This window comes from Acanthochromis polyacanthus, chromosome 15, assembly GCF_021347895.1.
Source record: "Acanthochromis polyacanthus isolate Apoly-LR-REF ecotype Palm Island chromosome 15, KAUST_Apoly_ChrSc, whole genome shotgun sequence".
In the NCBI taxonomy this organism is placed as follows: domain Eukaryota; kingdom Metazoa; phylum Chordata; class Actinopteri; family Pomacentridae; genus Acanthochromis; species Acanthochromis polyacanthus.
This window is the reverse complement of record NC_067127.1, coordinates 3,758,135-3,772,434: the sequence shown is the minus strand read 5'-3', so window position 1 is coordinate 3,772,434 and position 14,300 is coordinate 3,758,135. Positions and strand designations below refer to the sequence as shown.

The 14,300-nt window shown below is 38.9% G+C and overlaps 1 protein-coding gene across 2 annotated transcripts in view; it reads left to right on the top strand.

Moving 5' to 3' along the window:
- Positions 1-14,300, top strand: part of LOC110952264 (inactive phospholipase D5-like) — a 90,149-nt gene that overhangs the window by 5,369 nt on the left and 70,480 nt on the right. The gene's annotated exons all lie outside the window — the stretch shown is intronic.

Sequence of the window (14,300 nt, the reverse complement as noted above, 5' to 3'; positions counted from 1 at the left end):
GAACACTAGTCGACAAACATTCTGTAGAAGTTAAATCTACTGTGTGTATATTTGTGCATATCTGCAGGGACAGGTTCATCTCTGGTTTATTAGGATTTTCAGAATATTCAAGCTCAAATGCTCGGTTAAATAGGAGAGAAGTAGGTTGGTACAAGAATGGTTCAGCTTTCTAGCACTGAGATCTGATAACACCAGGGTGCTGGCACTGATTGATGATGGCGCAGTTTGGATAATTGGCTTACGTTAGAGTCGTACAAAAATACGAAAAACGGATTGATTTGGAGACATTGGACAAAATAAAATGTTCGACATACTATATTGATCACTCGGTAGCCACACTGTAGTGGAAGTATACGGAAATTCATACAGAATGCTGTAAAGAAACATTTTACAGTCAATTCATTGACTGATAGAAATTAAAGCAGCCATTATGATCGGTGCTTTTAGTGATTTATCAGGTTAAAAAACAGAATATTTGTTGCTTCCAATATTGCAATTGTCAGGATTGGCTGATTATCTCTGTTTTATGTCACTGTGAGCTGAATATATTTAGTTGTGGGTTGTTTCTTAGGGAAAATAAGACATTTGAATGCACACCTGAAGCTTTGATTATTGCACTTTTCTAATACATTCATAGGCATTTTATGGATAAAACAAACTTCTCACTTAATTAACACGGATAAAGAAAAAAGCTTTTGGTTAAAGACATATTGTTTGCTCATGAAAAAAAACTGGGAGACTGTGGAGTTATTTGCCATGTCCCATTCAAACTGTGTTGAGACATTTTGTCTGTTTGAGTTATGGTATAAGGTTATAAATTTTACATGTGGTGGGAGATGTCTTGGTATAAGTGGAGGAAACAAGCTGCTCCTCTCTTTCTACACAGCAACGCTACACCTGTCTGTTCTGTCTTTGCGATGTTCGACAGTTGCTTTTGTTTTCCGTTAGTGAGGAGTTGTAGGGTCCTCAGGAGCCTCGCTGCTTGCAGGTAAACAGTATCAAAACTCTACCGAGGGCCTCGAGGTGTAGTGATTTAACATCGGGGAAGGGACTGGGAAAGGTGTGTGTTGAATATTTGATGCTGGAGGGGAACAGTGCCACATCCAGAGAACAGCTTCTAAGTCTGTCTGCATAACCAACTAGGATGATGAAGCAGTCTGTCCCCGTTCTGCAGACCTACACACACACACACACACAGTCATGGCAGTTTACAGACACGCACACACACGCACACGCACGCACACACACGCACACGGCAAACACAAACCTCACAGTGTTTCTCAAAAATGCTTTTTAGAATTGTTGCCATTAAGTCTGATTCTAGTCACATCTAATGCAATCCCAAATTTGATTTCTCATTCTAGTCATGAAAAAAGTCATCATTACACAATTGAATTTTCTTCAGTGGATGCAGCCTGAACATACAGGACATTTAACCAAAAGGCAAACCCTGCTGACAGCAATGATTAATGGGGAGTAGGTCAGTGGAGAGCGAGATAAGAAGCTGGATACAGAGTGCTTCAGGCTTATTGAGTGCCAGCGTCACAGAGCTGCGATTCAAGTCACAAGTTCAGCATCCACTTGTGAAACCCTGAGTCACTTTTCACAGTCCAAGTAAAGTACAGTCTCTTTTTAGCTTTGAACATGAGTAATTTATTATTTTTTTTAACTAACCGGGACATTTTAATTAAAAAGAGTTATGAAGACTTAAACAAATTACAACGTGCATCTATGAAAGATTCTCAAGGTATGAAATACTTTGTGATAGTTAATTATCGAACACTGATCTTGTTAATCAGTGAAAGCTGTCAAGTTTTAGTCCGACCGCTGCATCACAGCTTATTATTTCCACTGTAAAGTTGCTTAAAGTAACTCTAAGTCATTTTTTCATCCAGTGGAACAGGTAAAACAAGTCCATCCAACCATTCTCTATACAGCGCTCTATCCTCACTAGGGTCGCGGGGGGTGCTGGAGTCTATCCCAGCTGACTCGGGCAAAGGCAGGGGACACCCTGGACAGGTCACCAGTCTGTCACAGGGTGTTACGACCCTAGCTCGTTGTGTGGGTGAAGGTGGTAACATAATAAGCCCAGATGTAATTCGATGTTAAATGTTTTTAATATATATAAAATAAAAGGTACAATAAGGTACAACTTCTTCAGTGGAACACAGGGCTACATATACAGACAAACAATCACATTCACACCTACGGGCAATTTAGAGTAACCAGTTAACCTCAGCATATTTTTGGACTGTGGGAGGAAGCCGGAGTACCCGGAGAAAACCCACGCATGCACAGGGAGAACATGCAAACTCCATGCTGGATACTAGCTTGTTAAAAACAACAGCAACAACAAAAAAATGTACTCTTGGTGACGGAGTCATTGACGTTGATGGCAGAGATCTTCAGCTCGCCCTTCTTCATCATCTTGTACAGGTTGGATCCCCAAAGAACAATGCAATAGGTAATTATAATCAAGCATGACTTTTAGACAGCTGTGAGTGAGAAACACCAATCAGTTCAATCATAAGCCTTATCAGAGCCCCTTAACAGTGTGGCATTGTTGGCCGTCCTCAAATGAAACTGAAAATTGACAGAAATGGAGTGAAAATAAAAATTGTGGTTTGTGACAGTTTGACATGAAAGAAGCCAAACTACATTAGTAAGCTGTCGTAACTCTGCCGCTAGAAACATACTTATAATGCAGCCGTCTTTTTCCTGGCTCTGACCAACATAAAAATATCCTCCTCCTCTTCTGATGTGTTCTGATCATGCATTGTGCATTAACAGGCTTCCTAAAGAGCAGTTCTGAGGCTCAGTGTTCTGGCTCTGACTATCACCATATTGGCAGTGCCTGACTCCTAACTCCCTGCTAATCTATGCACAGTATAAAGTCTGAGATAAGTTTAGAGGGAAGCTTCTGTGTGACTCAGCATTGTTGAGATAGTACACAGCGCCACCAAAAATTATCAAGAAAGAACTCTACTTTAACTCAGGCATGGATTCTTTGTCTTATTGATCACACAAATGAGAGGAGCTAGGCAATATTTACATTCAACATGTGGTCAGAGCTAAAGCCAGACCTTCAAGATAACAGAAGAGTAGAGCAAGTTTTATTGACTGGCAATTGATTTAACATACACAAATGTTTTCAGATTGTACATCAGTGAATCCAACTCATTTCTATGGCCAGTTCAGGCTCTCTGCTGTAGCATCGTCTAGGATACTGTGATCCCACTGACTTATACAGACACGTCACCCAAAGGTTTCCTCCTGCAAATTCACTTTGACTCCCGGTTAAGCCAAAACTGAGCGACTAAGTGTGGAGTGGATTCGAGGTGCTCTGTGACGGCACCCAGGTCTCACTGAAAGTAGCCACACCCTTAATTATGCATAAGTTTACACCTCAATACAAATTAAATGAATGAGTTAAGTAGATATCCATTCCCTGTACAGTTGTAATGAACTAAGAAATTAGCTATAGAGATCAAAACCACTCTTTGTATAAACCTGTGAACATGTTTATTTCAGCTGTAAAGTTCTGTATTTTAACACAGGGGTCTATAGAGACTGATTTGCGTTTGCAGTGAGCCTCAAGTGGCCATTGGAGGAACTGCAGCTTTAGGGTTTTGCTTCATTTTTCAACCCCAGGGGATTCCGCTTGGTTTTTCATTCATAGTAAGAGCTGACTAAGTGATGAAACCTTGCTTAATTCTACATTTTGAAAGTCAAAGCTCAATGATGGATTTCCAATTGATGAAGTGTCTCTGCTTGCATTGGTTTCTTTTTATTTCATGCAGCTACCAGACTTTTATCATTGCATCTAAAATGCATCAAAACTGACCATGTGTTTTCTTTTACTCTCCTCTTTCCTGTTCATGAATCTATGCTGACTTTCAGCTCATGTCCAGTGTGACTGCTGTGATTGCTTTTAATGGATTCGGTACCATTAAAGGTCTTAATGGATAAATGCATACTCTATTATTTTATGTTAGCATTGCTATCTACCTTGGAGTCACTGTTGCTGGATTATATTTCACATGCTTGGTTTCAGATGTGCACTACACACAAGTAGGTAAATCACTAAAGTTTTTATTGAGCCAGTTACTGGATTCAGTTTGTTCTTAAAATGGTCCTAAAGAAGATGGACCAGAAGCTGACAGCCATGCTAGGAGGCTAACTCTGCATCAAAGACAGTGAAATCTATCGGAGGAATCTTAAGGATTGGCAGCTCAGAGTAGGGCCGCTTCACATACTGATTGCATTTTCAGTTTCATGGTGGCTGTGCTGATGTCTAGACATATGTCTGTGGTAATATTTGTCAAACTATAGGGCTTTAAAAATTCTCTCCTGTATGGTTCGTTTCATTCATTTTCTCTATTTCTAGCATTTATTATCTGTGCTGCAGGAGACTGGGCATAATAATTGTGAGTTCAGCTGAGTCTGAAACAAAAAAGATTCTCAATTTCTTGCTTCAAATCAGACATTGTATGAATTGTTAGCATGTATACTTTTTGGGTGAGTTTTCTCTCCTAAAATTGATGAATGGTTTTCCAGTGACTTGGCTGAAGCGTGAGGACACGTTCACAGTTCATGTGAAGCAACTGTCCAGAAAGTTTTTGTTTTAGCTTGCTCGGGTTTTGACATATCCATTTATAGCTAGATAGGCACAACAAATACACCAGTAGTTCCCTACGTTGTGGAACTAAGCCTAAATGAATCTAATTAATTAGTTAGAAATAGCAATGTGGTGCTCCATAAAATATGATAAAAGCCTGTCTTGCTCTGTGACTGTAGTATTAGAGTTGTGGTGCCTTTGGTCACAGGTTTTGATATCAGTAGAGTTACGGTGAATTTCAAGGAAGTCATAATAGACATATGGAACTCTGGAGGTCTTTTAGAACCTCTTCACCACAAAAACTCTTTAAAGAAACAGCGGTACGGTTCTAAATGACCAACAAACCAAACTGTCAAGTAAGCTTCTAGGATGCGCTGAACTCTGTTACACTTCTGTAACTGATTTCCGATCAACACGTTTAATCTTTACAAATCTCTCAGATAAAGAGAGTTTACTATGAGGAAGCGGCACCTCATTAATGTCGCTGTCTTCTGTGGGTATTTCCTACAAGCCGAAAAAGCTCCTCAGTTCATCCCCATTACTGGGAGAAGACCTTGGGCTTCATCTCTACTTTCAAAGCAGTGCAGACTCAACTTCTTCAGTTAAAGCTGTTTTCAGACTTTAGTGTTCCTTTTTATTTTTAATTGGTGAGTTCTAGCTGACAGCTACGCAACAGGAGGAAACACTCACCTTGAGATTTGTGCTTTAATCGTCTCTCAGCGTTTTAACTCAGACATAAATCATCCTCCTCATGATGCAGTTGGATGGCTTTGATCTCTCAGTGAGATGTTCCAGTGTCGCTGCCTGTTCTTAGGCATGAAAAAGATTCAACATCGCCGTCTCACTTTCCCCTGTCAAGCACATTGTGTGTTACAAAGCTTCTGTAATGAGTGTGAGTGGTTAATTAAAGGTGTTTTGTCACACATTAGACCGGATACTCTCTTTATGTGGGAGATCGCCAGTGAAGGGAAGCCAGAAAAATGAAAGACGACAAACAAGAGGACCTGCAAGGGTTGATTAAAGTTAGACGAGGTTTTGTTCCTACCCAGGGATCCCTTTGGTGGAAAATGGTACACAAAGGTTCCTGGTGTAAATGCATTCAGACTCTGTAGTCAGACAGAAATCTATATAGAATAATGTGCATTTAGATCCCTTTGGCCTGGAGGTTCCCATCATCCATCACCTGCTCTCATCGCTGTGTTCGATACCCGGTACCAATTAAATTGGCGCTTGGGGTGTTTAACTACGTGTTCGACAGCTTGACACAAGTTCAGCTTCACTTCACTTCAGCTGCAAGTTAACTTTATGTCCTCGCTTCGTAATTTAATTAAAGTTTTCATCGCGTCTGTTCGCTGCTAAAAATGACAAGCTGCAGCTGCTCAAGACGTGTTTAATTGATCATTTACTCGCCGTCCATCTGCACAGGGCCATTCAGAACGTTACTCAGTTAGAGATGGATGCTAAAGAGCAGTGTTTATAAATCAGAAGTGCAATTAGCTCTCTTCATTGAATTTAAAAAACATAAAACTGAACACATGTGAACGCGTTAATGAAGTAAGGAGAAGCCGTTTATGTGTTGACTGATATGACAGTGAAGCTATGATCGCCTGCAGCCAGTGGTGGAATGGAAAAATATCGCGTTATTAAAGGATTAAAGCAAAAGTGCTGGTTTGCTCCCTCTGACTGATAGTTTATATACAGAAACATTAGATTAGGAATACTGAAGCATCAGTATGTTACTGTTGTAGCTGCTGCATGTGGAGATAGTTTGAAATACCTTACATACAGATTTATATGCAGGGACTGTAGATAAATCTGGGGGGTTGTAAGATGATGAACAGGAGAGGAAGGAAGAACAAACAAAGTCCAAAACAAAGTATTGAATTGTGGCTGAACTGGTAACATCTCAGTCATCTGAAGCTCGAGCCCCACCACACACTGCTTTTTGTCGAAGCAAACAAAGATTGGAAACCACAGCTTTCATCTTTAACAATGTGTTGTATTTTAAAAGCTTGTTACATCATCTATTGTGTGAAAAATTCATTTGAAAAGTTACTAAAACTGTCAAATAAATGTAGTAGCGTTGATTCTACAATATTTCTCTGAAGTGCAGTTGAGTAGAAGCATAAAATACGAAATGAAAGAACATTTTAACTATAAATTTTAAAAAATAAATAATAATAACAGGTAAAGTCACAGGAAAACAATATACATTTAACCATTAACTTTAAAAACACATCCTAAAACTGTGAATAATGTCAACTGTCCAGTGTTTGAAAGAATAATTATATATAGTAGAGACTGAAAAATGGTAAACAATTAACAAACAACAGTGTTACAGGTTTTGTAAAAGCACCAACAATAAGTTGTAAAGCATTAAAAAAAAATCCATTTTAACTATAAAAAATAGCCAAAACTATATAAAAAAATGTCCAAATCTAAAAAACTATTTAAAAAAATGTTTGTTTATTTTTGACAATGTTTGATCTCAAAATTATACCATTTTACTGGATTTAAAAGATATTACTGTTTTACAGATGTTTTCTGTTATTTGAAGGACAAATTATGAACTTTTAGGGTAGAAGATAAAATGTAAGCAACTTTTCTACTGTTATTTTACAAATATTCATGTTTTGTGAAACGACAGATAACTAGTAAATCATAGAAAATGAAAACTAATTTACACAGACCAAAACTTTATATAATGTCCCATAATTACTATAAAAATCTGTTTCATTAATAGTATTTAGTTATTTTACATAGCGTTACTGTGAAATCACTGAATTTTACTGCATTTAAAGCCACCAAAAAAACAATGTTTCATAGGTATTATTTATCCACTGCTTTCATGTATTTTTGTGGCATCAATGCAGCCAGATTTTTACTTTTTTTCTCAGCTTTTATTATTTTCTTTGCAATGTAGGTGGACATCCTCCTTTTTCAGTTGTAATATTCAAGGTACAAAATTAGATTGGTTCTGATTAGAATATGTTTGCATAGATCAAGTTTTGCACAGATGATTCATGAAATATCACTGTGTAGATGGATATGAAGTCTCCAGTATATTAAAAATCCATTCATCCATCAATAAAACAGCAGTACACACTTGTCCTTTAGTGTTGTTATCAGTGCAGTGATTGGATCAACGCCACTGAGACTGTATGGACAGCAGGGGGAGCTATTGTCTAATGAGTAAAACCTGGAGTGTGTTGTATGCGCATCCATCCATCCTTTATCCTCACTAGGGTCATGGGGGGTGCTGGAGTCTATCCCAGCTGACTCGGGTGAAGGCAGGGGACACCCTGGACAGGTCACCAGTCTGTCACAGGGCTACATATACAGACAAACAATCACACTCACATTCACACCTACGGACAATTTAGAGTAACCAATTAACCTCAGCATGTTTTTGGACTATGGGAGGAAGCCGGAGTACCCGGAGAAAACCCACGCATGCACAGGGAGAACATGCAAACTCCATGCAGAAAGATCCCAGGCCCAGGCCGGGATTTGAACCGGGGATCTTCTTGCTGCAAGGCGAAAGTGCTAACCACTGTGCCACTGTGCAGCCCATTGTATGTGCAGTACAACATAATGAGCAGCATCAGTTTTAACAGAGACTAACTGACTAACTGTCTCTCTTGGATGTGAGGGTCTAAAGCATGCTGGCTGACAGTGTCCTCTACGTGAGCCTTAAATCTCCCTCATTTCCTTATTATATCTGCTTCTTTCCTGTGTGGCATCTCACACTTTAAACATGCCATCTCTTCCTCTTTATGCTCACACGACAGATTAATGGCATAAAATCCACTGGAAGCCACACTCTTTTTCCTGAGGTGAACCAATTAAGCAATTAGCTGAAACTCATTAGAGTCTCTTTCTGTGCACATAAAGACAAATTATTTTAGCTGAAAAAGTGTTATGTAAACGCAATCACCGGGTGCTCACTGATGTGTGGAACCCATAAGTTCTGAAAAGGTCAGAGGGATTTAATCCTGGCATGAAACCAGCGTGTTATCTTATCCCTATGAAGTCGCTCTGGGGCTGTTGCAGCACTGAGCTCAGAACGGAGATTAAATGGGAAACTTTTATGTTGGCATCTCATAATCTAATTCAATATTCCCTTTATCCCCTGTCTAATAACTTGCAGAAATGTTTCACAAGTGAACAATTCATAGCTCATATAGCTGTAATAATGGAAACTCAGCAGACTCTCAGGCTTCAGAGGGTTTCAATATAGCCGAGATGAGGGAGGTTTCAGTTTATGTAACCGCTAAAGTGCAATATCTGTGTGTATGCTAGCAGGGATTATTTCATGCTTCATCACTTGACGTCTTCATTACAAAGTTCCTGCTTTGTGGTCGTGTGTATTTGTTGTCGAAATGTGTGCTGGGCTGTACGGTGGTCGGGTCAGGGAGTCCTTTAGATGCAGGATTACTTCATGTCTGAGTGGCAAATGATAATAAATATATAGGTAGGGATGCAGTAATGCTTTGATTAAATGGAAGACAGAAAGGCTCTCAATGCTTGGGGATCAAACCTTTAGGTCTGACTGCTGTGACTCAGATGGTAGAGGGCGTTTATTAACTGTAAAGTGGCGACCACCGACCCCTCGAGGTCGAAGATGAGCATCCTGCATGGCGTCAGAGGTGTGTTAAAGTCTGTGAATGAGGAATATGTTGTTGACAGCTCTACCATTCATGTGATGACATGTTAGTTTCATTGATTAAAACTACCCTTTCATCTGCCACTAACTGCAGACAAATCAAGCAGCTAAAGTAAAAACTGCGTTTCCACAAATGGCCACTAGAGGCTAGCTACTGGAGAGAGTCACCCTCCATAGACTCTCATGGTAAAATGTTCAAAATAAACTTGCTTACAGCCTGGTACCAAAAAATAAACTAATGTTTTAGTGTTCATAGCTAAATTATCCAATCATGACAACTGCCCAGGGTGTTGATTTTTGCACAACTTAAAAACAGATAAATGTAAAAGAGTTGCTTAGAAGGTTAATTTTAATTGTCCAGACTTTTCTTATTTTGTAAGCTGTAGAATAAAATCAGTATTTTTACAAGTTGTAATTCATTCTTTTATAACATTTGACCATAAAATTACACCCCCTTATTTACTGTATTTAAATCAGCAATTTTTTTTTTGCTATTTTGCAGATTTTGCATGTTTTGTTAAATCAGACAAAAACTTGTAAAATGTAAAAAGAAAACATAATAATTCACCCTTTTAAAAACAGCAACAATTAAATAATATTCTATATTTTTACAAATAGCAATTTATTCTTTTACAATAATAAACTGCAAAATTACATTAATTTACTGTATTTAAAGCCACTAAAAATATAACTGTTTGACTGTTTTTTTCTTCAGTTTGTGAACATTACTACAGTATTGCTTCATTTTCCAGCCAGATTTATTTTTTTCATAGGATTTTTTATGTATTTTTTAAATTTATATATTTTTAATTCCTAAAAAAAATAAAATGAGGCAACCTTGGATAGATTTAAAGGAATAGTTTCACTTTAACAAATACACTTATCAACTTTCATGCATTTATTGTCTCCATGAGTGTATTCCAAGCCTCAGGCAGCTGACAGCTCTTTAAATCTCATTTCATGCAGAACAACAGAATTGTAAGAGAAGGAACAAGGGAGCAAATGCACGACTAATTCTTTGACAACTTTGCAACATGTGCATCTGTCCTGGCACTCCAGCTAGAGACTGTAACTCATTTCAAACCCCTGAGAGCCTTCAGCAAAATCGTTTCAAAACCACTAGTGTAGTTCTGCCACAAATCACCATCTGGACTGAAACAGCAGAGCGGTGAAGTCAAGTCAAAAAGCTGGCGTTGTTTCTCAGTGCAGTCTGTCACATTCTGACAGTAAATCTCATAAAAACTGTGCCGCAGTGAGAAGTTTATGACCACATCAATCATTAAATACATGATATTGTGATAGATGTCAGTAAATATTGACATATACTGATCAGCCACATTAAAATTACTGACGGGTGAAGTGATAATGTTGCTATAATGCAATATTCCGCTCAAAAATCGTCAATCTTGGCATTCCTTTATGCACCATCTATGTACACCAGTGTTTTTAAAGGAGGATAGATAGTCAGAAGCATGTTTCCAGGTACTATAAAATATTATGGAGTGATCTTGGTAAATTTTGCACAAGGTAAAGTAGATAAAAAGGTTAAAAAACGCACCATCAGGACACTGTTAGTCATGTCATATCGCTAGCTGACACTGACCAGAGAGGCAGCTTGATAATTCGTGCAGTGTAGCACCTGATGTCTGCCCACCACCTGCCCGAGGATACAGGAAAGGCTATTTGGAGCTTTGGTCTGAAAATTGGCTGTGAAATGACCCGAACCACACACCAAAGCTGTGAATATAAGACAGGGTTCAAGCAATGCCTGTCTTGTTTTTGTTGTCGCGAGCAGTGCCAAGTCAGCAGCTCGCCGCTCCGCAGTGCAAAAACAAAAACACTCTGCAGATGGACAGCAGACTCTGCATCAGCGCTGCCCATGACAAATACATTAGTCGGTGTGTGAAGAGACAGAAAAAAGTCTTTCATGGTCTGTAGAATATTGCTTGATGTGTGCTTAGCTGCTGTAATGACCCCCACCGGGACGATAACTTCACTGATGTGCAGCACAAAGAACACACACAGAGGCAGGTAGAAGTGTTGCTGCACCATCAAACACCCTGACACCAACCAGTTAATCAGCGTCGGAAAACTGATTAACTATTGTGTTGGATTAAAGGTTCTAGATCCCTCAGAGGTTCTAAATGACACATGCAGATAAATCTGATTGAGTAGATGAGCACAGACGAGATAAATGCTTTAGAGCCGACAGCCTTTCAGATTTACGCTCGACATTTTTAGGAGGTTTCAGAGACTGATGGTGTCGCAGGACAGAAAGCGACAGTGGAATTTCACATAAATATGCTGGTGTGGCTCTGCGCAGGTAAAAGAATCCAGAGAGAAAAGTGTTTTTGCTCTGCTGCTTCTGCTGTCATTCATTTAGAAAATGAAATGTCATTAACTGAAAGCAGCTGCAGTGGTTTACCTCTGGAGCTACTTCAGACACCATCTTTTCCCACAAGGCTGTTAGCAAGAAGACCTGGAAGTCTGCAACACTTAGCCAATGTTAGGTGAATTTGAGTGGATATTGCTTTCTAACAAACAGGTTATATGAGTCATGTCAAGGCACTTTAGTCTGCAAGATGCAAACATAAATATTACAAAATGTACACAGAGGAACCCAGCAAATCCAAAGTTTCCTCTGGATTCAATTCAAACAAGCACATGGCAACAGTGGGTAAAAAATCTCCCCTTTACCAGGAAGGAAAAACCTCCAGCAGAACCAGGCTCAGTGATGGCAGACATCTGCCTCCACCAGGTGGGACGAGGGCAAAGAAGACAAAGAACAGGATAGCAGATGGAGAACAGACAATGTGTGAAAAAACAAAGAATACCTCAGAGGTCAGTGAGTCCAGTTAGATCACAGACGTGCAGCTCCAGATACTGAGAATCCTGCAGAGAGAACAAACAAAACACAAACAACTGGAGAGAGAAGACACAAAGTCAGAGATATGGAATGGTGGTGTGTTATTGTGTGGAGAACACTAAACAATAATGCTACTAAAGGCCCCTTCTAATGAAAATCCAGATGTTTTTTTCTGTTTGTTTTTTATTTACCTTGTTAATATCTCCATGTAATGTTTTTTATATGCTGGAAGACATATCCTGAGCAAAACAGGCAGTCATTATCCTGGTTGAGCCTTTCAGCCTTTAAACTGCCGAGTATCGATGAAAGTCTCAAAAACACTAATTCGGACTTCCGCAGTTTCTTTAGATTTGGTTTCCAGTGCCTTCAGAGCTCCTGCAGCTGCGACGCCTTCCTTCTCTTCCTGATTGAAGCCAAAGGACTCGATGAAGAATCCCAATAATTTCAAATGGCCAAAGGTTCGACTGCAAAAATCACACTTTTAAAAACTTTTGATTCCATTTTTGTTGTCAGACTTTTATTTATATGTAAAGGGTACAGGATGTAAAGTAGAAATTTAAACAGCCAATCGGAGCGTTCGACACGAGAAAAGTTGATTGATAGTTTTCTAGTTTTTTAAGAAAAGATAATGAAAGAGCAGATTTGTCAGATAAATGTTGAATTACTCCAATATTAGACCTTGCTGTTAGATAGTACAGAGTGGTTTAGTACAGAGTGAGCTGGTGTGTTTGAGCTGCAGCGACACTGTGAAAAATGTCTCTAAATGTCACAGTGAAAAACTGTCAAACCACGACGGTAAAAATCTGTAACCTTTGAAACAGTTTGATAGCGTTTATATAACACTGACTCACCGTAAATAAGGTATTCAGGAGAAAACTGTATTTTCTCTTGAAAAAAGTACATTTCTCCACTCTTGCACAGTTATGTAAAAGCAAACCGGAAATCAATACTGTAATTTTTGCGTTTATTTCTCAAAATAATGCAATTTTTCACAGCTAGATGTACATGTTGTTGTAGTTGATTTATTTAATGTAAAAAATTACAATTTGTACCAGTCAAGTTGATTTAATTTTATGTTAATAACAGACATATTCAATAATATTTTTGACAGCTGTTATTGTGTCATGGCTGAAAATATGTATATTTAATTTTAAATACACAAACTGTTGTGCTGACAATGAAAAATGCTGTAATATTTATAATAGGTTACACAAATTTTATTTTACATGTAGATTTTCAAGACTTTAGAGGTTAAAACTTTTTTTTTTTACAGTAAAATATGGAATGGGGCACATTTTTAACTGTGAAATCAACAGTGTTAATGCATTTCTTTACTGTAAATGAAGAAAATGTTTTACCGTAAGCAACCACTGCTGCCAGAACTTTACCGTAAAAATAAAAACACTTTTTACAGTGTAGACGTGGAGACCTCGTGGGGCCACACATTCGCTAGAGTCAAGTCCTTTTAAGACATTAAGGGATTATTTTCATGAAAAACAACTAAATATGTTCCACAGACTTTAAACTCCAGGCTCACGTGAATCCTGCAGGCGTGACATTATCGTGTAAACGCCACTTGTGTGCGGTACAGCCTTAATGCAAACCCACGGTGAACAGTTTTAGAGATTGTGTGTTTTCCCTGCACACTTTGTTCTTTTATACCATAATCTGGTGCCAACATCTGTTCAAATGCAGCATGCTTTCTGCTAGAATTGGCTAACGTTGCTTCAAGCTGCTGTTGTCAAGCAGAGAATAGCGAGGAGGTCCGGTAAGAAGCCTTGAATATTTTAAGCGGATGACTTTGGTGGCTACTGTCATGTGAAGGAGCAAGAAGAGTGTGTCACTGTTACCCAGATCGGCCATCCGTGGCGGGGGTGCATAGGCCGAAGGAGAGGACACGGCCAGACACAGTGATCCAGTGAATTTGGCAGCATTTGGAGCTTCACAGTCAGCGTCCGTGCCTTTTCTGTGGAAGGGGGCCTGATTGTGCAAGTTATCCCATTTTATGATCAGCATAGCTCAGAGATGTTTTATTTTAGAGGTTGTTTGTTTGCCAGGCTCTCTCTGTTGTCTTCTCCTGTTGTGTCTTGACTTTAAGTTGTTAATAAACCTTCTGCTTCACCTATAGTCCCACATCCATGTCCTCTGCT